The sequence below is a fragment of the Cervus elaphus genome, chromosome 5 (assembly GCF_910594005.1).
Source record: "Cervus elaphus chromosome 5, mCerEla1.1, whole genome shotgun sequence".
NCBI classification, from domain to species: domain Eukaryota; kingdom Metazoa; phylum Chordata; class Mammalia; order Artiodactyla; family Cervidae; genus Cervus; species Cervus elaphus.
The window spans coordinates 49,058,011-49,083,925 of NC_057819.1; the positions used below are offsets into that span (position 1 = coordinate 49,058,011).

Genomic DNA, 25,915 nt, shown 5'->3' on the forward strand with positions numbered 1-25,915 from the left:
AGATAGAAAGCCCAGAAATAAACTCACACACCTATGGTCAATTAATTTATGACAAAGGAGGCAAGAAAATAGAATGGAGGAAAAAATCTCTTCAATAAGTGGTGCTGGGAAAACTGCACAGCTACATGGAAAAGAATGAAATTAGAAAATCCTCTAATACCATACACAAGAATAAAAACCAAATGGATTAAAGACCAAAACGTAAGTCCAGATACCCTTATAGGAAAATATAGGCAGAGCACTCTGACACGATCAGCTTTGATTCACCTTCTAGAATAATGAAAATAAAGACAAAAGCAAATGGGAGCTAGTTAAACTTTAACGCTATTACACAGCAAAACAAAGCAAAAGGACAAACCCACAGGTTAAGAGAAAATATTTGCAAACAATGCAACTGACAAGGGATTAATCTCCAAAATACACAACAGCTCATGCAGCTGAATATAGAAGCAGCAAACAATCCAATCAAAATATGGTTGTTGTTGTTCAATCACTAAGTCCTGTCCAACTCTTTGTGACTGCGAGGATTGCAGCATGCCAATATTCTCTGTCCCCTGCTATCTCCTGGAGTTTGCCCAAATTCATGTCCATTGAACTGGAGATGCTATCTAACCATCTCATCTTCTGCCACACTCTTCAATCCTTCCCAGAATCGGGGTCATTTCCAATGGGTCAGCTCTTTGCATCACATGGCCAAAGTATGGGTGCTTCAGCCACATCACTTTCAATGAATACTCGGGGTTGATTTCCTTTAGAATTGACTGCTTTGATCTCCTTGCTGTCCAAGGGATTCTCAAGAGTCTTCTCCAGCACCACAATTCGAAAGCATCAATTCTTTGGCACTTAAATCTTTTTTTAGGATCCAACTCTCACACTCGTACATGACTATAGGAAAAACCATAGCTTTGAATATATGGATCTTTGTCAGCAAAGTGATGTCCCTGCTTTTTAATATTCTGAATTTGTCACAGCATTCCTTCCAAGGAGCAAGTGTCTCAATTTCAAGGCTGCAGTCACTATATATAGTGATCTTGGAGCCCAAGAAAATAAAATATGTCACTGATTGCATTGTTTCCCCTTCTATTTGCCATGAAGTGATGGGACTGGACGCAATGATCTTTGTGTTTCTAATGGTGAAGTTTTAAGCCAGCTTATTCACTTTCACCCTCATCAAGAGGTTCTTTAAGCACCTCTTCACTTTCTGCCTTTAGAGTGGTATCATCTGCATATCTGAGGTTGTTGATATTTCTCCTGGCTATCTTGATTCTAGTTTGTGATCCATCCAGCCTGGCATTTGACATGATGTACTCTGCAAATAAACTAAATAAGCAGGGTGACAATATACAGCCTAGTTGTACTCCTTTCCCAAGTTTGTTCCATGTCTGGTTCCATATCTGATTCTAACTTGTTTCTTGACTCACATACAGGTTTCTCAGGAGACAGGTAAGGTGGTCTGGTACTCCTAATAATTTCCTACAGTTTTTGGAATCCACAGAATCAAAGGGACTTCCCTGGTGCCTCAGTGGTAAAGAGTCTGCCTGCCAATGAAGGAGACATGGGTTCAATCTCTGGGTCAGGAAGATGCCCTGGAGAAGGATATGGCAACCCACTCCAGTATTCTTGCCTGGAAATCCTATGGACAGAGGAGCCTGGAGGGATACAGTCCATGGGGTTGAAAGAGTTGGAGTTGGAGATGGGAATACCAGACCACCTGACGTGCCTCTTGAGAAACCTGTATGCAGGTCAGGAAACAACAGTTAGAACTGGACATGGAACAACAGACTGGTTCCAAATAGGAAAAGGAGTACGTCAAGGCTGTATATTGTCACCCTGCTTATTTAACTTCTATGCAGAGTACATCAGGAGAAATGCTGGGCTGGATAAAGCATAAGCTGGAATCAAGATTGCTGAGAGAAATATCAATAACCTCAGATATGCAGATGACACCACCCTTATGGCAGAAAGTGAAGAAGAATTAAAGAGTCTCTTGATGAAAGTGAAAGAAGAGAGTGAAAAAGTTGGCTTAAAGCTCAACATTCAGAAAACTAAGATCATGGCATCTGCTCCTATCACTTCATGGGAAATAGATGGGGAAACAGTGGAAACAGTGGCTGACTTTATTTTTCTGGGCTCCAAAATTACTGCAGATGGTGACTGCAGTCATGAAATTAAAAGACACTTACTCCTTAGAAGGAAAGTTATGACCAACCTAGACAGCATATTAAAAAGCAGAGACATTACTTTGCCAACAAAGGACCATCTAGTCAAGGCTATGGTATTTCTAGTAGTCATGTATGGATGTGAGAGCTGGACTATGAAGAAAGCTGAGTGCCGAAGAATTGATGCTTTTGAACTGTGGTGTTGGAGAAGACTCTTGAGAGTCCCTTGGGCTGCAAGGAGATCCAACCAGTCCATCCTAAAGGATATCGGTCCCGGTTGTTCATGGAAGGACTGATGTTGAAGCTGAAACTCCAATACTTTGGCCACTTGATGCGAAGAGCTGACTCATTTGAAAAGACCCTGATGCTGGGAAAGATTGAGGGAAGGAGGAGAAGGGGAGGACAGAGGATGAGATGGTTGGATGGCATCACCAACTCAATGGACATGAGTTTTGGTAGGCTCTGGGAGTTGGTGATGGACAGGGAGGCCTGGCGTGCTGCAGTTCATGGGGTCCCAGAGAGTCAGACATGACTGAGTGACTGAACTGAATTGAACTGACCATATATGTGTGTGTATATATATATTATATAAAGACTCATATGTATGGCCAACTACATGCCCTTATTCTTTTGTTGTTGTTTAGTTGCTAAGTCGTGTCTGACTCTTTTATGACACCATGGACTGTAGCCTGCCAGGCTCCTCTGTCCATGAGATTTCCCGAGCCAGAATACTGGAGTGAGCTGCCATTTCCTCTCCCAGGGGATCTTCCTGACCCAGAGATCAAACCCATGACTCCTGCTTGCTAGGCATATTCTTTATGCCTGAGCCACCTAGGAAGCCACTCTTACTCTTTTGCTATCCCCAAATTCATCAATTAAATGACCTGAAAAGCAGAACATACTGTTAATTTTTTTTTCCTCTCCCCATCTATCAATTGAGGAAATTTATTCAATCCCTCTCCACTGAGCCCTGGTGGCTCAGAGGGTAAAGCACCTGCCTGAAACGCAGCAGATCTGGGTTCGATCCCTACCATATGCCAAACACAGGGCTAAGTGTAAGAAAAAAGATGAATATAAATTTTTATATTCAAAAAGCTTGTAGTTAAAGCAAATCAGTCAGGAGGACTCTAACTATCATACCTTATGGCAAATGCAGTAACAGACCATGCCCTAATGATTATTTACACACAGGAAGAAAGTTTTCTATTTTTATCTCATTCTTAATGATAATTGCTTTCAAATGGTTAAGGAAAGCTTTTTGGATTAAAGAATATCTATCTGAATCTAAGGAGTCAAGAAGGCTTAATTGAGAAAGGGAGAACAGTGGAAAAATTACAGACTGAGGCAATAGCAAGAAAAGGAATACAGTATATACAAATAACAAGATGTACTCAGAGAAATAAAGCAGATCAGCACTTTTGGTACATGTATTTTCTGGCATTGGTTGGTAGTTATGTGTGTGCTGAAATCAGTGGTGGTGAAAAGAGTTGGAGAGATTTCAAAGACGAAATCAAAGAGAGAAAGAGATGAGCAAATTTGACTCAATAGAATTTTATACTATGAACAGCCTTGATCAAATCTGATTTATAGCTCAGTTGGTAAAGAATCTGCCTGCAATGCAGGAGACCCCAGTTAGATTCCTGAGTTGGGAAGATCCCCTAGAGAAGGGATAGGCTATCCACTCCAGTATTCTCGGGCTTCTCTTGTGGCTCAGCTGGTAAAGAATCCGCCTGCAATGTGGGAGACCTGTGTTCAATGCCTGGGCCAGGAAAATCCCCTGAAAAAGGGAAAGGCTATGCACTCCAGTATTCTGGCCATGAAAATTCCCTGGACTATATAGTCTATGGGGTTGCAAAGAGTCGGACATAACTGAGAGACTTTCACTTTTGTTTGTTAAATTATGGACCTCTCCCTCCTCCTGATAAATGAATTATATTTCTTAAAAATCACAAAATAAGAGGTCAATAATTACATCATGAATCACAGAATGACTAAACAAATGGTACTTGATTTTTTTTTTAAATCAACTGCTCTAGTGTACGTGTGAGAGCTAGATTTGAGGAATACACAATTAAAAGGAATTAGAGGACTCTACTATAAATGCAAATTAGTCTTCATGAGAATTTATTCTAGAACTATCTCCAGTGATACTAAAATGGTAGAGTGGAATAGACAATTTTATGAATAGTGATTGTGAACTGAGGGTGACAGAAGGATCAAGGATAAATTCAAGCTTCTAATTTCAGGACTAGAAATGAAAGCGCTCAGAGACTGGATACAGAAAGCATTATAAATACAATATTTAAATATGAACACTAGACAACAGGACATACTAGTAAGTGATGTAGTTATAGAGCTAATCTTGTTTGACAGTTTAAAGTAAACAGTGATCAGAATAAGTATTAAGCATTGTGTCAATGCTGTTTGCTTTGACAAAGCCAGGCGACAAATTTTAAAAAGATTAAGTTTACTGTTGGTACTCTATTGTTCTCAGGTAAAGATAGGTAGAAAGGACAAATTTTAAGCAATCATTATCATTACAGACACATTTCCTAGGAAATTTACTCAACATGCTCATTTCAAACAAAATGTTCTATAGTGGGCACTGTGTAAAATACAGTGTAAATCATGTGGTAGTGATAGAGGAGATATGAGATACCAATTTAAACAAATTCACAGTTTTGAATGAAATGAAATGGAGTCAACAAGGATTCCTTGCCCAAAGTCTAAATTACCTACTCACTGTGCTTGCTGAGCATCTGGTTTTCTCCCTTATGGTTTCCCAGTAATTGGCAGTCATGCAGCACTATATGAAGCTGTGCTTTAAGAAATCCTTGAGCATTCTTTGAGTCTCATTACCTGGAGTTATGCTCCTCAGTTTGCTGGAAGTAAGTGCTCCAGTTCCTTGGGAAACATCAAGCAGGCTGCGCGGGGCGCGGGGACAGTGCCTTCTGGAGGCAGACGGAAACGCTGTCGCTACACCAGGCGCTGAGCCCGCCTCACCAACGGCTGCCTGTGTCCCTCTAGATGCCCACCAGCCACAGTCAGGCTGATGTGTACAGACTCCGAAGAGTGTTCTCAAGTGCGTCCTCTAATAGAGGGTTTTGGGGCAAAGAAACCAAGCTTACCATTTTGAGGAGTAAACTGGCTTTCTTCTAATTTTCTCTTTTACTCAGAAGTTAAACTTAAGTCTTTCCCTACCAAAGAAAGCTATCCCCAGAGGAAACAACTATCACTTAAAGATGAAATGTTAAAATAGCAACCAATTAATGAACCAACAAAAACCACAGAAATATATGTGTGGGGGGGTCAGTTCTAGCTTTCACCAGTCACTCCTATCTTTATGGGGTAAGGAAATATAACTGACACTGTTTACACATGAAGATATATATATATATATATTTCTGTTTCCACTAACATTTATTAAGCATGAACTTAGTACCAGGAATTGCACTTTAATGTTTTCTCATTTTAGCATAACAACAATCTAGGGGTATAATTCTGCTTACTTTATAACTACAGAAAAGTGAAAATGAAAGTCACTCAGTCCTGTCTGACTCTTTGCCACCTCATGGACTATACAGTCCATGGAATTCTCCAGGCCAGAATACTGGAGTGGGTAGCCTTTCCCTTCTCCAGGGGATCTTCCCAACCCAGGGATCAAACCCAGATTTCCTGCATTGCAGGCAGATTCTTTACCAGCTGAGCCACAAAGGAAGCCCTAATGAGATTCAAAAGCATTCAGAGTGACAGCTCCATTCATTATCCCCTCTTAGTTGCAGGGACTGAATCTGAACTAGGGCTAGGATTCTCTCTGGACTGACAGTGACCCTAATTCAGATGCACCTGTGAGCCCCAGCCTGAAAGCATCCTGGCCTCTCACTCACTTTTTCTCCTGTCATATCCTAAACACATCGTCATCGCCTGGGGACCTATGAGAAATTTGTAAGCAGGAGAGCATTTTAGAAGCTGAGAGGTATGTATAATGCAGACGGACCCTTGCTTAAACACAACTCATACACATGTACATATATATTCCCATACATACTCAAGTGAAACTTCCCCAAGGACCAACAGAACACAGGTCATTACTTGTGTAATCCACCTACAGAGATATTTTAAAATTTCTGCTTTAAAAGCATGTAAAGCCAGTGACTCACCTTTCCCTTAAGAGTAAACTATGTTAAAAATAGATTCTAAACATTTACTGATACACTCTTGGTTTAACATGCCTCCAAAATACTCATCAAAGTAACTGAAACTAATTTTTCTATTCTCAAGAATTCCACGATATATTAACCAACAGTGCGTGGGTTCCAAAAAGGCTATATATACGTTGAGATTCTCTAAGAAGACATGGGAAATGAGAGAGAGTAACTCATAGAAAAAAGGAAGGAAGATCAATAAATATTGCACATAAATATGTATGATATAGTAAAGGCTACCCAATAATGTATCACCCATATAATTTCAAATGATACTCAAGATCTTTTATATACATTTAACTGACAAGTAATCAATATGCTTCTTAAACTATTCCAGTGTATAAGAGTTTCTAATAAATTATCACAGTGAAATATCCCAAAATAAAACTCTATAAATCAACCCTGTATAACAGTATTCATTTCAAATACTTAAACAAAATCTTGACAAGCTAAAGTTCCTTTCAGTTTTCATTTTCATTCTCAACATTAGATGCTGTTTCAAAAATAATCATTTTCCCCTCTCACTCTTACACATAAACATATAATTACATAAAAATAATTACTGTACTTGAAGAGAATAAAAATTGGGGAATTCAAGAGTCAAAGCAATATTATCATTACTTGCATCAGTAGGGAAGAATATGCTGGCCTGAAATACTAAAAAGGTTTCCCTGATGGCTCAGTGGTAAAAATCTGCCTGCCAATGCAGGAGACGTGTTTGATCCCTGTGTCAGGAAGATGCCTTGGAAGAGGAAATGGCAACCCACTCCAGTATTCTTGCCTGGGAAATCCCATGGACAGAGGACTTGGCGGGATACAGTCCGTGAGGTCTCAAGAGAGTCAGAGATAACTTAGTGACTAAGCCGACAGCAAAATCCTAAAGAACTAATTTTTTTTCTGTCTCTCCTTCCTTCCTACCCTCCTTCTTTCTGTTCCCAAGAACTGTAATATTCTATTTAGAATATTTCTGAGATTAATAACTCTTTTTAATGATATGTTCAACTCAGGTTTACAGATAAGATGTTAAATATAGAAGAAAAGCAACGCATCTTTCTTAATATGGATTTAATGTCTTTGCACAGCTGAAACTTTCTTACAGGAGACACAATATAGCAAGTGACAAACACCTAATTCTCCACTCAAAACCTACAGAAACTCAGCTTGGCTTCCCAGTAACTTCCAGTCCCTCGCTTGATTTTTGAACTCACTGTTTCTCCAACCTTTTCTGAACTATATCCAATTTCTAGGCTTTGTCTATTAATTTGCAGCAAATCTAGTTTGTCTCCAGGATGGGTAAGGGTATGGATTGAACCCTTCTCTACAAACAGCACAGCACGCCTTTCCCATTCCGGGCCAGCTGCACCTGCCCCTCCAGTCTCTTGCTGCTGCTCTTAATGCCGTGTGCAGCTGTGCCATCTAGTTCCAAATTCCCTCTTCCTCGGTGTGTCGGCATCCTACAATGAAAAGGAAGCTTTCTTTTGATCAACAGACAATGACCATTTCTGAAGGCACTATCCGAGTTTACTAAATAATTTGTTTCTAACCAGAATAAGACACTATATTACATGTTGGTAGATATGCTAGTTAAATCAAAACACCTGTTCAGATATATCCCAAATAGTTTGGAATATTGATTAACAAAGATCCCAGAAAATAGATTTCCATTTGCTTTCTATGAATGTATTTAGAATTTTGGACACTATTGGAAAGAAATGTAGATTTGAGCTCTACAATGATATTACCTTAAAAGAGGGAGAATTCATATTTGCTCTGGCAAGCAAAGACACAGGAATACTAGATTACTTTAATCCATTTTCAAGAGGAAGACATTGTGAAATCAGATTCTAGTACTGTGAGAACTAATATATTTTACATCCATTTTTTATTCAGGGGTGCTTTTGAATGTCTTACTCCAAAGTATGGGATGTTAAACAGGGTTTGTTTGTTTTAAAAGGCTCTGCAAACTGCATCCTAATTTCTAGAGACCAGGGAAGGTCTCAGAAGCTGCAGCTATTCTGCCTTTCATCAGATTCTTTGCAATCTGCTGGTTTTCTTCTATGGTAAAATTACTGACTCAAAATTATGGTTAGCATTTCATCTCCATCCCACTCCCAACCCCCGGGCAGGATATAATTCTCCTCTGGTGTTTCAACTTCCTTACTTTTTGTCTTTTAGTTGAATTTTCAGTTGATTTTCTATTTTGCTTACTCTATTCTTTTTTGCTCTATATTCTGTAGTTTCCTCCAATTACATCTTCTAGGCTGTCAGTCCTTAAATCATTTGTAATACCTAAGAACTCTTTTGCTTGGTGGGTTGTCTCCTTTTTATGAAAGTGAAAGTTGCTCAATCGTGTCCAACCCTTTGAGACCCCATGGACTATACAGTCCATGGAATTCTCCAGGCCAGAATACTGGAATGGGTAGCCTTTCCCTTCTCCAGGGGATCTTCCCAACCCAGGATAGAACCCAGGTCTCCCACATCTTTGCAGGTGGATTCCACAAGGGAAGCCCTTTCTTTTATAGTACCCAATTATATTTTCATATAGATGCAAAAAAATTTTAAAACACTTTAAGCATACTAATAGGAGTGCTTTAAAATTTTGCCTTTCCCCCCACCCCGAATTATTTCAGTGTTTTGAGAGGATGCATGCTCTGTTTCAATTTTTTTTGTTGTTGTTTTTCTTTCTTATTTCCCTCAGCAGAAACTAAGAGTGCCTGGCGACATTCCCACTTCTTACTCTCCACAACATTCACAGCTTGCCACCAATCTACCATGGGACCATTAGGACCGATTGCATCATGGCTTTTATTTCTGTTTATCTGATAGTAAAAGCAGCTCAGAATTCTCTTACCACCTATTATACCCTGGTTCTGATCCGCTTACAACTCTAGGGATCACTCTGGTGATCACTCCTCTGATTACATTTCTTATCAATCTCCCATTTCCTTACGACAAACCGAAAATTCTTTTAGACTGAATTTAGGAACTCACTGCCTGTCATCAGCAAATCTCTTATAACACCAGGCACTTTTGAGAACATGCCCTTTGCTTCTTGCTCAATCTGAAAACTAATTTTCCTTACAATAGTTCTTCTTATGCTGACTTCTCATATGCAGATCACACTGAGGTGTGTTCTCTTCTTATTTCAACTGCTAAATCATTTAAATCATTCACCCCTTTTTCTGTGAGAATAACCAACTTTGATTCTAACCATAAAACTCTACCAACCCATTCCTTTGCAGCCGGTTACTGAAACTTGGGCATTTTATTACAGGGCTCATTGTCACTCTCTCCACTACTAATCCTATCACTATTCCTGGTTATTTCAATATACTACTATTAGACTCTAGTAGATTATTTTTCCAATAACCTGACTTAATAGCTTCTTGGCCTCCTCTCTTTCTTGACCTCCATTCCATTTATTCCCCTGATCACATTGTAGATCTTATCTTTACTAGTAACTACAATTCCTGAAAAATCTTAGTTTCAAATTCTACTCTTTAGTCCACCAACTCTCATTTTTCCAGCTCTTGCTCTAGAAATTTAACTCCATCAATTCCCTCACATCAGTGTAATCTACAGAATTTAGTTTCTTTCAATTTTCCAATGTATTCTATCCTATCAGGTTGTCACTTCTAGTTTAATTTCATAGTCAGTAATAAGCATCACTTTCTCACACTTTTCACCCATGTCCCCCCTCCCATAATTTGGCTCGCTTGTCTAAATCATAACCTTGATTAATTTTTTAACCCCTCTCCTATTTTCTGTAGAGTTAAATGTGACTGAAAACTATAACCAGCTGATTAACTCACATAAGATTAGTATTTACCAACTTTAAGTATGTCTACTGTGCCAAAATTATACCAGTTATTAACTTATGCTCCCAGGTGAACACTCTTTCCACTCTCTTCAAATCTCCAAAATCTTCTACCTAATTCTTACCCTCAGTTGATAATTTTACTTCCTATTTCAAAAAAATATTAGCAATCTCAAATCAACCTCTCATAACCACATTATGTTACCTGTATGGCATCCATGCCTAAATACTCCACTTTTTTTCTTTCACCACAAAAGAAGTGTCTCTCTTCTTGACTTTGGTTAAGCATCCACTTGTGTACACTGCATGACATATTCTTATACTCATATTACTTGGGCAGCTTTTCTTTTTGCATCAGATAGTTTTCCTTTTCTGCTGTATTAGTTCCATGAGTTTGCAAATACGCTGTTATTTTCCCTGTTCAACAAAAAGCAAAACAAAAGAAACCCTTTTCTTGCCCTCAATTAATTGTCTAGCTAGCTTCACATTTCTTTATTAATTCTGTAGGTGAGCAGTCTAGTCTGCTTTTGCTAACTCCAATTCTCTCTCTCTCTTCTTTTTTTGCTAACACCAGTTCTCTACTTAAACATTTCATGAAAACTGATTCCTATCAAGTTATCACAGAACTCTTCCAGTTGAGTTGCTCTAGACAAAACTTTCCCTGACACGCATCCCTATGAATGAGACTTTAGGTCTCCCGGCATCAGTCTCTATCCCAACTTCTTGAATCTGGAGTGTTTCTGTAACAAGAACCTAAGGCCTTTACTATTGGCTTTAGGACTATGAGGTAGACGAAGGTTGTAAAAACCATAAATAGACTATTGGTGGAAACTGAAGAACTGTGAAGAAACCTCTGTACAGAATATAAACTACATATTTATCAATATGTAAATTATTAGTTTTCACTGATTTTGCTGCTTTTTTTTGAACTTCAGTTCATCTTAGACCGTGGGCCTGTAGAAGCTGGATTATAACTATATCTGTTATAGTTTTTTTCTTCCAGTGTATTTCTTCAACTAGTATTTTCTTCCAGTGTTTAACCACCTTAAGTGGAGCATTCAGGATCTTGCTTCTGGGCAGTTCCTCATCTCTGCCCGTTTGTGCTTCCTTTTCAGATAGACCAAGTAGGATGATTCTATCTACGTTCACATCTGTTCAACTCCTCCAAAAGAGAAGTTGAGCTTCAGAAAACTACATACAACTCATCTTTGTTCAGCATTTTCCTTGGAAGAAAAGGTGTAATAGTATAAAGGGTTGTACAATAAGATGAAAGAAGGGAACTTGGCAAGTGAGGGTATTGGTAATGGGTACAGGACAGCTGAAGCACTGGAGAAAGAATTGAAGCAAAGCAAGTGAGGCTACAGAGCAAATAATCATATCACATCAAAACTACCAATAGTTTTATATCTTAAAATTACATGAAACTTTATATACACGAATCCTTAAAATCAACGACTAACCTTGAAAAATGGTTATAGATATTTGAGTAGCTATATAGAGGACAAGCAGAATTAGATACTTTAAGCTCCAGGGGATGGACACTGTGTTTTTTAAATCTTTGTCTTCCCAGCAGCAATCAAACTATTTGCATAATAGTGACTCAATAAAATTTGTTGACTCTGGATGGATGAATATATGTTAAAAGCTCTCAATATTTATATAAAAATTAAGCTGGGAAGAAGAAACTTTCATCTATGTTTGAGAAGTAAGTAATATAGCTTGACTGGAGTCTAGCTGGTAATAAAGGGATCAAGCTTAAAAGGGAGTAAGACACTTGCTATTATATTAATATCACCCCAATGCATAATGTAATCAACAGAAGATAAGTACTGCCTAAGAGACTTAAGGGGTGATAATTTTTTTAGGAAATGAGCATGTCAGCTTTGTGATAGCGCATATTTAGGGAATTGATACGCTTTAAGTGTGTCTCAGATCACACCACTACACACAAGCATTTTGATACCATGAATAAGGTTATATTTTCCTTGTATAAATAAAAAGAGGCCTACTTTATTTGAGGAACAGTTTTTTTATTCAGTCAAAAATAACCAAACAAAATAATGACATGTCTGAAAAGGAAAAGAATCAATGGAAAATACATAATTCACAGAATATCCATATAACGCACTGATGAGACACAGACTTTTCAGTAATTCAAAAGACTACAATCATAAACATAAATTGTTTCTAAAAAGCCAAATGGAATTTTAAATATAAATACTAAAAATTAAAAACTCAATAGATGTGGGGGGGGTGGTTAATGTCTGGTTATATACTGATAAGTTGAAAGAGTAAACTGGAAAAAAAAAAAAGAAGAAAATATGCAAAATGAAAATCAGAGATGTAAAATTAGAAATGAGGAGAAAACACACAAATGTGAGATAATAAATACATTTAATTTGACTCCCAGGAATAAATAAAGTTCATCATATAGGAAACATATATAAAGTGATATTTGCTAGGTCTTTTCTTAAGTAGCAAATGAAGCATAGTAATTTCTAAGCAAGTTCAAACAAACAAAACAGCAACAAAAAAACCATGCCTAGATATACCAGAATAAATCTACTGAAAACAAAAATAAAGATTAGATAATAAAAGCAGCAAGAAAAATAAAGTCATATTATCTTTAAAGGAGCAATACTAAGACTGAGAGCTGATTCATAACAAAATTGAAAAAAATCAAATGATGATAGAAAAAGATCCCTCTAAATGTTAGAAGGAAAAAAAGCTGCCGATCTAGAATTCAATAACCAGAGAAAATAACTTTCCAAAGCAAAAGTAAAATGAAATCATTTTCAGAGAACGAAAACTAAGAAAAGTATGTCACCAGTGTGTGCCACATGATCAGTTGTGCCCCACGCTTTGTGACCCCGTGGACTGCAGCCTGCCAGGCTCCTCTCTTCATGGGACTTCTCAGGCAAGAACACTGGAGTGGACTGCCAATTTCCCCCTCCAAGGGATCTTCCCGACCACAAGATGCAGGGATCAAACCTGCATCTCCAACGTCTCCAGCAATGCAAGAGGATTCTCTACCCACTGGGCCAATTAAAGACAGGCAAAGTGGTTTAAATGCCCATGCTTTTTTCTGGGAAGAGGTAAAGTACTACCTTACATTAAGGCTGACAGATCCAGTATGACTTTGTAAATTCCAGGATAACTGCTAACTGAATAACAGAAAAGTGAATATTTAATAAGCTAGTTAACAGGGGAAGATAAGTAAAAATATTGTAATGTTTCAAAAGAGAATACATTAAAAGGAAAAGCATTAAAAGGAATAGACTTAAACCCAAATAATTATATAACAACTTCACAATATGAATGAGCTAATGCTTCATTTAGAAGATTATCAATCTTAAAAACACTGAATGAATGTATTTTTAAAAATATAAGGATGTAGGAAGGTTGAACGCAGAAGAAGGGAAAAAGATATGACAGAAACTTTTCCCAAAAGAAAGCTGCTAGTGCTGTTTTAATAATAGATAATACAAAACAGGTTCTAAAGCAAAAATAAGATTCTTTATAGTGATCAATGTTAAAATTACTGGAAATATATAATTTAAAATTTCTATGCACTTGATAATATAACCTAGAATAATATGCATACAGCAGCATCAAAATACCTAAAGCAAAAATTGCAACAAAAAGAGAATTAAGAAAAATCATCTTTATGGGAGGAGATTTTTAAACTTATTATTTCCCAGTAACTGACTGGACAAGCTGACAAAAACAAAGACAAGAAGATTTACTCAATACAATAAACAAAACTGACTTTTAGTCATGTCACATGTCTACTTGGCATTTGTGGACACCTCAATAGAAGACCACAGAATGCACACTCTTCAAATATTCACAGGATATTTCCAAAATTTCAGTGTATACTAGGACATAAAAGAGAGTAAATTTTAAAAATGATAAAGGGTTAAAGTTACACAGAGTAGATTCTCATAGTATAATGTAAATACGAAATAATAAAAAAGAAAAATTCCCATGCATTTAGAAATTCAGCAACATGTGTTTCAAAAACAAGTAGATCAAAGTGTCGGGGGAGTTTGTAATTTCCTCTCAACAAAAATCTGAAGTGACAGACGGACCAGCATTACAACCTTCAGACAGACCAGTGTTACAGCTAAGTTTTATTTATAAAGTAAAGGAAAATACATCCTCGAGGCATGCCGACCCAAAAGACGTGAAGAGAAGAGAGGCCCCCAGCCCAGCTTTGGCTCCTCTTTTTATGGTGTTTCTCCTCCCCCGGGCCTGCTCTGTGTAAACTGGGCTATCCAGGAGTGCTCTTTGTTCTACCTGAGGTCCTCACTCCAGTCCTCAGACCTTCCTTTGTTCTATTTTTGCAGGCTTTTCCCTTCCTTGTCTTTTAGCCACTGCTATTCTGGACTCCTTTTTTCTATTCTAAGTACCTAACAAAAGAAAACACTACAATTAAAAATAGGAAAATATTTAACTGAATAATGAAAGTATGTTATATCAAAACTTGTGTGATACAGCTGAACCACGCTTACGTGTAATTTTTTTTATAGACTTTAATATAATTATTAAACAAGACAGGGTGAAAATCAAGGATCTAAACTTCCATTTCATGAAGTTTGAAAACAAGCAGTAAGTTACACCCTAAGAAGTGAGTGGGCAAGCAAGTAAGGGGACCTGTTGTTCTCACACTTTCCCCACCTCTGCTGCAGCTGGGGCCCCAAAAAAGCCTTGCCTTAATTTCTTGTCTGGCCTCTGATCAATTTCTATTGATTAAGGAGGCCAAGAACCGTGGTCAGTAACATATTTTGTGGCACCCAATGTGGGGCTTATCCCCTTCTGGGGAGAGAGTCTGGGCACCTCTTGGACCACTGAATGCAGCTTCCTGGGGGTGGCAAGCAGGGACCTGCATCTCTTGTTGGCACCACCACGTTTGGTGAGTATGCCTCCTGGCCCCTGGGGGCCTTAGTACTCTCATTCAGGCAATGCTTTTCCCCTCCTGCCTGTTCTTTATCTCTCACCATTTTCCCTTTCCCTCTCCTGAAATTTCTCTACTTCTCTCTCTGTCCTCTCCTACTCCTGTCCTATCCTTCTGAGAGTGTGGATATCGGGCAGCTACAGTATCACTCCTCTCAGCTTATGAGACCTGCTTCTTTTGGCCTGCAAATGGCTCGCCTTGATGGGTCACAAGCAGAAGTGAGAGATGCTTGCTTCACACTATGCAGACCTCGATCCAGTGGGCTCTCCTGACTGGAAACATATGAGATCGATAGTTTAAACCTCATATCATGTAGTGGTTGGAAATCCAATTGTTCCGATAGTCTCACTTTTACTTTCCTGCCACCAAGAAAAGCTGCATGAGGAACAGGCTAAAGCAGCATATATCTATATACTGGTGTGTGAGTGGGTGAGCGTCCCACAGACGACATACAACTGGCCGGTTTCTGGGCTTGATTACCCCGGTGGGCAGACGGCAGGGTGCTCTCTCCTTCTCTGGCCCTTTCTGGAAGCATGCAGGTTGGTCCCAGAACAGACACCTATGGGGGGTAGGTTGACATGACAATTTCTCTCCTTCTCCTTTTCTCTCTCTCTTGGTCCTCACGACTGCACTCCTGTCCCCTTTGACCTAAAAACATTTTGCTGTGTCTTTAAGTTTTATAATTGGTGTATTTGTTTCTGTTGCAGTTTTCCGTCTGTCCAACTTCTCCTGCAATCTTCTGCTGACATTGTGAGTGTGGTGGAACACTTTAGCCTTGAAATACAAACACAGCCCAGACTGCCTGAGACTCCAGCCTTGGGTTTCTTGGTGGGATTTTAAAGAGGGAAAAGAAATGATAGGCCCTTGCATTTTTCCCTCCTCTGCCTCCAGAATGTAACTATTCTGCCTGGGCTCTCAGGAACTAAATGATTCATCTGCAGTCCCCCCAGACTAAAGGAAAAAAAAAGGACATTTTAAATTCAGACATAAACCTGTAAGACCTCTGGTTCTACAGAAATTAACTTGCCTAGCTTAAACTTATGGGTTTAATTAATATAGATCTGTCTTTAGGGCCATCAATGTTAAGTATACTTTCATTATACCTGGAGTTACTGGTAGTCTATAAGTGCATATTTTTTTCAGTCATAATGTCTGTCAACAGGGAAAATAACCTGATATTAAATTTTTAAGTAAATGTAACTGGGATAAGAACTTTTTGGTAAACTATAAGAATTATTTTATGTTTTAGAAACATCTATTTAAAACAGTCTCTCCAATGGGGGCAAAGTCAAGATGGCAGAAAAAGAGGCTGTGCAGTACCCGTCTCCTCATAACCAGAGCACTTACAGGAGCAGGGAGGGGCCCTCAGACACCTAAGGGGGCGGGAGGTGCCTCCACACCTCCAGGCAGGACATGGCAGTGGGCGAGATGTGGAGCTGGGATGGGACCAGGGGCCCTGATGGGCAGTGGGGGAGGGGAGGGGCTCCCACACTCAGGGGGGTCCACTCACTGCAAGGGACTCAGCTAGGATGGGGCCAGCCCTACAGGAGAATGGAAGATCAGAAGGGAACAGGGACCCCATTTCCCTCCTCCACTTGGGCCTTGGGGAGACCCTTCTGGGGTGCTGGGCCTGAACCTCTGCCCTCTGAGGCCCCCTCCAGATTTAACGGCCCTGGGAGTGTGGGAGAAAAGTAAAAGCAAGATGGGACTGGTGCCATGAGAGGCAGTTAGAGGATGGGAGGGCTTCCCCAGATCAGAGGGACTCACTCACAGTAAGCAGACCACTGGGGATGGAAAACACCTTCAGGGGGTTGGAGGACTGGAGGGGAGTGTGGCCAGCATTTTCCTTGTCAGCTCAGGCCTGGTGAGGCTGCTAGGGTCCCAGGCCTAAACCTCAGCCCTCTGAGGACCCCTCTGGGCACACCGAGTCTAAGACCTGCCCCCACACACTCTCCCAAGAAGGATCTTTTCTGGTCACTCTGGTCCTGAGCCTAGGGTCCCACTCCCCGCTAAGCCCCTGCCCCCTACAGCCAAGGCCTTTTCTGGCCTGTTTTTTTGTTTTTGTTTTTGTTTTTTTGCTGTTCTGGTTGTTTTCTCTTGTTGTTTCATTTATATTTTTATTTTTTCTAATATATTTTTAAGTTTTCTAATTTTATTTTAGTTCCTATTCTTTTGCTATTGCTCTGCCTTGTTTTTCCCTTGCGTACCACATAGCTTGTGGAATCTTGATTCCCAGGCCAGTGGTCAGGGCTGAGCTCCTGTCGCGGGAGTGCCACGCTCAGCCCACTGGACAAACAGAGAACCTCACATGTCAGGGAATGCTAATCAGAGTGAAGTCTCCTGGAGGGCCCCATCTCAGCACCAAGATCCGGCTCTACCCAACCACCTGCAAACTTCAGTGCTGAATCCCTCAGGCCATACAAGCAGCAAGACAGGAACACAGACCCACCCTCCCCGCCGCCCCCCATCAAACAAAATGAAATGACAAAAAAAATTTTTACAAAGGATCAAGGTAAAAACCTACAAGACCAAATAAATGAAAAGGAAATAGGCAACCCACATGAAAAAGAATTCAGAGTAATTATGGTAAAGATAATTCAAAATCCTGGAAAGGGTGGAGGCTCAGATGGAAAAAATACAAGAAATGTTTATCAAGGACCTAGAAGAACTAGCAAGGGCTTCCCAGGTGGTACTAGTGATAAAGAATCTGCCTGCCCATGCAGCAGACACAAGACACTGGGGGGTTTGATTCCCTGGGTTAGGAAGATCCTCTGGCAGAAGATCCTCTGCTGAAAGAATACTGGCAACCCACACCAGTACTCTTGTTTCGAAAAATCCCATGGACAGAGAAGCCTGGTGGACTACAGTCCATAGGGTTGCATAGAGTCGGACACAGCTAAGCACAAAGTTTAGAAGAACTCGAGAACAAACAGTGATGAAAATCACAATAACTGAAATGAAAAACACACTGGAAGTAATCAATAGCAAAATAACTGAAGCAGGAGAATGAGTATGTGAGCTGCCAAATGGAATGGTGGAAATGACTGCTGTGGAGCAGAAAAATGAAAAAAGAATTAAAAGAAATGAGGACAGTCTCAGAGACATCTGGGACAACATTAAACACACCAACATTTGAATTTCAGGGGTCCCAGGAAAAAAAAACAGAAAAGTTTAGAGAAAATATATGAAGAGATCAGAGTCAAAATCTTTCCTAAAATGGGAAAGGAAAAAAAAAAAAATGCAAGTTCAGGAACTGCAGAGAGTCCCACACAGGATAAACCCTAGGAGAAAAACGCCAAGACAACAAATGAATCAAACAAAAATTAAGTTCAAAGAAATAATATTAGAAGCAACAAATAACATACCAGGGAATCCCCATACAGTTATCAGCTGATTTTTCAGTAGAAACTCTGCCAGCCAGAAGGAGTGGCAGGATATATTTAAAGTGATGAAACAGAGAAAGCTACAACCAAGATGACTCTACTCAGCAAGGCTCTCATTCAGTATGGACAGAAAATAAAAATCTTTACAAACAAGCAAAAAGCTAAGAGAATTCAGCACCACCAAACCAGTTGAAAAAAAAAAATGCTAAAAGAGCTTCTCTAGGCAGGAAAAACGAAAGAAAGACCCAAAAAACAAATCCAAAGCAATTTAGAAAATGGTAATAGGACCATAAATATTTATAATTACATTGAATTTAAATGGATTAAGTACTCCAACCAAAAGACACAGACTGGCTGAATGGAAATAAGAGACCCCTTTCGGAGCTATGGACACATACAGACTGAAAGCAAGGGCACAGAAAAAGATATTCCATGTCAATGGAAAGCAAAAGAAAGCTGGAATAGCAATACTCATATAAGACAAAACAGACTTTAAAATTAAGACTGTTACAAGAGATAAAGGTCACTACATAATGATCAAGAGATCAATCCAGGAAGAAACTACATCAGTAAAATACTTCTGCAGTCAACACAGGACCACCTCCACACATAAGTCAAATAATAACAGCCAATAAGGGGAACCCAACAGTAACACTGTAATAGTGGGGGACTTTAACACCCCACTTATACCAATGGACAGATCACCAAGGCAGAAATTAAAGACATAAGAGCTTTAAATGGCACAACAGATTACATATATTTAATTGATATTTATAGAACACTCCACTCAAAACCAGAATATACTTTCTTCTCAAGTACACAGGGAACATCCTCCAGAATCACATCTTGAGTAACAAATCAAGCCTTGGTAAGTTTAAGAAAACTGAAATCATATCAAACATCTTTTCTGACTACAACACTATGAGATTAGAAATCAATTACAGGGAAAAGAAAAGAAAAACTGTAAAGAACACAAATATATGGAGGCTAAACCGTGCATTCTGAATAACCAAGAGATCACTGAAGAAGTAAAAAAGGAAATAAAAAAATACATCAGAATAAAAATGAAAACAATGACCCAAAACATAAAGGATGCAACAAAAAGCAGTTCTCAGAAGGAAGTTTATAGCAGCTCAACCTCACCTCATGAAACACGAAAAACCTCAAATAAGCAATCTAACCTTACACCTAAAGCAACTAGAGAAAGAAGAAAAAGAACAACAATAAAGTTAGAAGGAAAGAAATCATAAAGATCAGAGCAGAAATAAATGAAACAGAAATGAAAAAAAACAATAAAAAAGATCAATAAAAGAAAAGTTGGTTCTTTGAGAAGATAAACAAAATTGATAACCCTTTAGCCAGACTCATAAAGAAAAAAAAAAGAGGGGAAGAGAACTCAGATCAATAAAATTAGAAATGAAAAAGGAGAAATTACAACTGACACCACAGAAAGACAAAGGAGCATAAAAGATTACTAAAAGCAACTATATACCAATAAAATGGACAATCTGGAAGAAATGGACAAATTCTTAGAAAGGTACAATTTTCAAAGACTAAATCAGAAAGAAACAGAAAATATAAACAGACTAATCACAGTTATGAAATTGAAATTAAAAATCTTCCCACAGAAACATGACTGAATTGACTGAGCATGCGTGCATGCATTCTGGTTTGTTTTATCTTGAAATAAACATAAAAAATTGGGGCTACCCTGGGGGCTAAGTGGTAAAGAAACCACCTGCCAATGCAGGAGACACAGGTTCGATTCCTGATCCAGGAAGGTCTCACCTGCAACTAATTGCAGGTGGTGCAACTAATTCCAGGCATAACTACTGAGCCTGTGCTCTAGAGCCCAGGAGCACTACTGAAACGTGCATGCCTAAAGCCTGTGCTCCCCAACAAAAGAAGCCACCACAATGAGAAGCCTGTGCATCACAACTAAAGAGCCCCCACCAGCTACAACTAGAGAAAAGCCCAATGTAGCAATGAAGACCCAGATCAGCCAAAAGCAAATAAATAAAATTAAAAAATAAAAATCTTCCCGCAAACAAAATTCTAGGACTAGATGACTTCACGGGTGAATTCTATCAAACATTTAGAGAAAAGCTAACACCCATCCTCTCAAAACTCTTCCAAAAACATTTCAGAGGGAGGGCCACTCACAAACTTGCTCTATGAGGCCACCATTGCCCAGAGATATCACAAATAAAATTACTGACTGATATCACCAATGAACATAGATGCAAAAATCCTCAAAAAAATGCTAGCAAACAGAAACCAACAACACACTAAAAGGACTGTATACCATGACTAAGTGGGATTTATACCAGGGATGCAAGGATTCTTCAATACACAGAAATCAATCAATATGATACACCATATTATCAAATTAAACAACAAAAAAAAGTATGACCATCTCAATAGATGCAGAAAATGTTATGAAAAAACTTAACACCCACTTATGATAAAAACTCCCCAGAAAGTGAGCATAAAGAGAACCTAACTCAACATAATAAAAGCCATATATGACAAACCTACAGCTAACATCATTCTCAACAGTGAAAAACTGAGAGCATTTCCTCTAAGGTCAGGAACAAGACAAGGATGTCCACTCTCTCCACTATAAAAGTCCTAACCACAGCAATCAAAGAAAAAAAGAAACAAAATGAATTCAAATTGGAAAAGAAGTAAAACTATCACTGTTTGCAGATGATAAGATACTATACACAGAAAACTCTAAAGATGCCACCAGAAAACTACTATAGCTAAACAATGAATTTAATAAATTTTTAGGACACAAAATTAGTATACAGAAGTGTCCTGTATTCTTATACACTAACAACAAAAGATAAGAAAGAGAAATTAAGTTAACAATCCTGTTTATCATCTCAAGAAAAAGAATAAAATACCTAGGAATAAACCTAACTAAGGAGGCAAAAGACCTATACTCAGAAAACTATAAAACACTGATAAAAGAAATCAGAGATGATGCAAACAAATGGAGAGGTATACCATGTTCTTAGATGGGAAGAATCAATATTGTGAAAATGACTTTACTACAAAGCAATCTACAGATTCAATGTGTCAGATCAGTTCAGCGGAAATCAAGGTCCTTCAAGTCATAGGACAAGGATCCTTACCTTATCTGGAGGCAGTCAGCAATCTGTGTCACGGCACCAAACATCAGGTTGATTTATTTCTCTTCCTCAGTTCTTGTGATGACAGAAATTTGGAATGATGGACTAAAAGGTTTAAAACAACAGACAAGTTACAACTCAGTTCAGCTCAAGCAGACAGAACTTTATTATTAGACACTCCCAAGACATGGGACCAGACTGACCCCAAGAGTCATAGAAAAGATTTCTCTTGGCTTCCCCCTTTTCATACTTCCCATCTCCTCCTTTTGGCTGTGCCCTGTGCAAAAACAGGGCTTGTACCCACCACCAATCAAGAGAGGGAATGCAAGCAGGCATATGCTTAAGACAAACTGACAGTTGCAAGTTACATAACAACAGGCCCTGTAGTGTATGTCTTTCCATAATTTAGTTTGTTATAATCAGATGTATATATGTGCAGAATATTTAAGAATGCTTAATGAGCTCTTAGCTCCTAAGGCTACTTGAGGAAGCCCCTGTGGTTAGTTTGTATCTACTGTGTGCTGAGGGTGCATGTGCGGGATTTGGAAAACTCCCTGACAGCTCAGTTGGTAAAGAATCCACCTGCAGTGCAGGAGACTCTGGTTCGATTCCTGGGTCAGGAAGATCTGCTGGAGAAAGGATAGGCTATCCACTTCAGTATTCTCAGGCTTCCCTTCTAGATCAGCTGGTAAAGAATCTGCCTGCAATGTGGGAGACCTGGGTGTGATCCCTGGGTTGGGAAGATTCCCTTTAGAAGGGAAAGGCTACCCACTCCAGTATTCTGGCCTGGAGAATTCCATGGACTGTATAGTCCATGGGGATGCAGAGACATGACTGAGTGACTTTCACTGTGGGTTTAAAGATTAGCTTGCATCCTTTTTGGCTAGGCCATCCCTCATTGCTCATGCCTAGCTTCCTACCTAACAAATGTAAACCACTAACACATTACCAATTGCATTTTTCACAGAATTAGAACAAAAAACTTTACAGTTTGTATGGGAACATAAAAGACCCCAAATAACCAGAGGAATTTTGAGAAAGAAAAACGGAGCTGGAGGAATCAGGCTCTCCAACTTCAGACTATACTACAAACCTACAATAATCAAGACAGTATCACACGGGCACACGAAATATTAGATCAGTGGTACAGGAATAAAAAGTCCAGAGGTAAACCCATGCACCCATCATCACCTAATCTATGACAAAGGAGGCAATACCATACAATGGATAAAAGACAGTGCCTTCAGTAAGTGGTGCTGGAAAAACTGGACAACTACATGAACAAGAATGAAATTCAGAACCCTATCTAACACCTAACACAAGAATAAACTCAAAATGGATTAAAGACTTAAACACTGGAAAAACACTCTTTAACATAAATCACTGTAAGATCTTTCTTGACCAGCCTCCTAGAATAATCAAAATAAAAACAAACAAATGGGACCTGATTAAGCTTAAAGATTTTGTTATCAAAGGAAACCATAAACAGGATGAAAGGACAACTCAGAATGGGAGAAAATATTTGCAAATGAAGCAAGGGATTAATCTCCAAAATACACAAACAGCTCATGCAGCTCAGTATAAAAACAAGCAACCCAACAAAAATAAAGGGTGACAGACATTTCTAAACAGACATGTCTAAACAGAAATTTCTCCAGAGACATACAGATGGACAAAAGGTACATGAAAAGATGCTCAACATCACTAATCATTAGAAAAACGCAAATCAAAACTATTAATACCATGAGGTATCACCTCATACTGGTCAGAATGGCCATCATCAAAAAGTCTACAAACAGTAAATTCTGGGGAAGATGTGGCAAAAAGGGAACCTTCTTGCACTATTGGCGGGAATGTAAAGTGATATAGCCACTATGGAGAACAGTACGGCGGTTCCTTAAAAAAACTAAAAATAGCACCATCATATGACCTACTACTGGGCATAAGCCCTGAGAAAACCATAATTCAAAAAGACACATGTACCCAATGTTCACTGAAGCACTATTTACAACAGCCAGGACATGGAAACAACTTAAGTGTCCACCAACAGATGAATGGATAAAGACGCCGTGTGTATGTATATACATACACAAGGGGATATTGTGCTGTGCTGTGTTTAGTCGCTCATGTGTCCAACTCTTTGTGACCCCACAGACTGTAGCCCACCAGGCTCCTCTGTCCATGAGGATTCTCCAGACCAGAATACTGGAGTAGGTTGCCATGCTGGCCTTCAGGGGATGTTCCCAACCCAGGGATCAAACCAAGGTCTCCCACAGTGCAGGCAGATTCTTCACTGTCTGAGCCACCAGGGAAGTCCAGGAATACTGGAGTGGGTAGCTGATCCCTTCTCCAAGGAATCTTCCAGAACCAGAAATTGAACTGGGGTCTCCTGCATTGCCAGCAGATTCTTCACCAGTTGGGCTAATTACTGAGCTATAGAAAGGAACTAAATTAGGTCATTTGAAGAGAGACTGTCATACACAGTGAAGTCAATCAGAAAAACAGATACTCTTCCTACAGACTTACAGACATAGAGAAGGGATGTGTGGTCATGGAGAGGGGAGGTGCCGGGGTGAAGAGAGCAAGATGACTGAGAGATTAGGTTTCATGTGAATGCATTATCTTGAGTGAGACAGATAACTAGTGGGAACCTGCTACATAGCACAGGGAGCTCAGCTTGGTGCTGTGATGACCTTGACGGGTGGGGTGAGGAGAGGGTGGGAGGGAGGCTCAAGGGGAAGGGGCTATATGTATACATATAGCTAACTCACTTCTTTGTATAGAGGGGCATTTTGAGAAAGGAATTTTGTATGTGGTCAAGATTTTCTAAGGTAGGATTAAATTTAATTAGGTAAATGGATTTTATTAACAGTAGGCTGATGCAAAACTCTCAGAAGAGAACCAAGTTATCCTGGAATGCTGCTTTTGATAACACATTGTTTACGCTCCTGTGCCTTTAGTGAGTAACCTATATTTACTCTTGATTTTTTTCCACCTTAGCTCAAGGAATGGGGCTGCCCAGGTGGTGGAGTGGTAAAGAATCCACCTGCCAATACAGGGAATGAGAGTTTGATCCCTGGGTCAGGAAGATCCCCTGCAGAAGGAAATGGTAACCCACTCTAGTATCCAGACTTTCAATATCTTTTTAACTTTGAATGGAGGGGCCCTGACACCCTGGAGGCTATCCAATATACCTGGACAGTGCTTCCCCAGGGCTTTAGGGATAGCCCTTTTCTTTTTGGAAATGTGTTAGGTAAGCAAGGGCACTGAAGGAATTGTTCCTTGAGAAGGGAACTCTGCTACAATATGTTGATAATTTATTGATAAGTAGTGAGACCAATGCAGGAGACCTGGGTTCAATTACTGGGTTGGGGAGATCCCCTGGAGGAGGGAATGGCAGGCTACTAAAGGACTCTTGCCTGGGAAATCCCATGGATAGAGGAGGCTGGTGAGCTATAGTCCATGGAGTTGCAAAGAGTTGTGCCTGACTAACACACACTAGTGAGACCAAACAAGGTTCAGATCAAAATACCGTTAGGGGTCCTACATTTTCTGGCAAAAAGGGGATATAAAGTCTCACCCACCAAGGCCCAGATCTCACAGTAACAGCTTCAACATTTAGGATTTGTTTTGACCCCAGAGGCATAAGCCCTGGCCTGACCGTAGATTAAAACCCAGCAATTAGCACATTACCATCTCAATCACAAAAAGGCAACCCCAAGATTTTCTCGGGATGGCTCGTTTCTTTTGTATCTGAATTCCAAATTATGGCCTTACAGATGAGGAGGAGACACACGGAAGCCTTTCAATGGAAAAAGGACCACTAGTGGGACTTTGACTGAGACTTTAAAGACTGAGTTGAGTAGACCACCAGCACTGGGGCTTCCAAATTTGGACAAGTCCTTTACCCTATACGTTCACAAGAAGTCTGGGACAGCGCTAGGACTCCTGATCCAAAAGTTGGGACCTACTCAGAGACCAGTGGCTTACTTTTCAAAACAGCTGGCCTCAGTGGCTCTAGGATGGCCAAGCTGCCCGTGAGCAGCAACAGCCACAGTCCTGTGGGTTGGTGAAGTTTCCAAGCTCACTCTGGGGAAACCTCTAGATGTATTAACTCTTCATCTCGTACAATCTGTGCTGAAGTCAAAGGATATAAACGGTTGACTGGAGGAAGGTTAGTAAGATATCAGGCCCTCTTAATGGACACTGTCTAAGTTACCTTAAAGGCATGACAAGCAGAAATTCTGCTGCCAGTGG

At 39.5% G+C, this 25,915-nt stretch overlaps 1 long non-coding RNA gene across 1 annotated transcript in view; it reads right to left on the reverse strand.

The window, feature by feature from the left end:
• LOC122693319 overlaps positions 1 to 25,915 on the reverse strand; it is a 93,455-nt gene that overhangs the window by 56,495 nt on the left and 11,045 nt on the right. Inside the window, exon 2 of the long non-coding RNA XR_006340868.1 lies at positions 21,662 to 21,763. This is a non-coding gene — a long non-coding RNA (uncharacterized LOC122693319). The remainder of the gene's footprint in view (positions 1 to 21,661; positions 21,764 to 25,915) is intronic.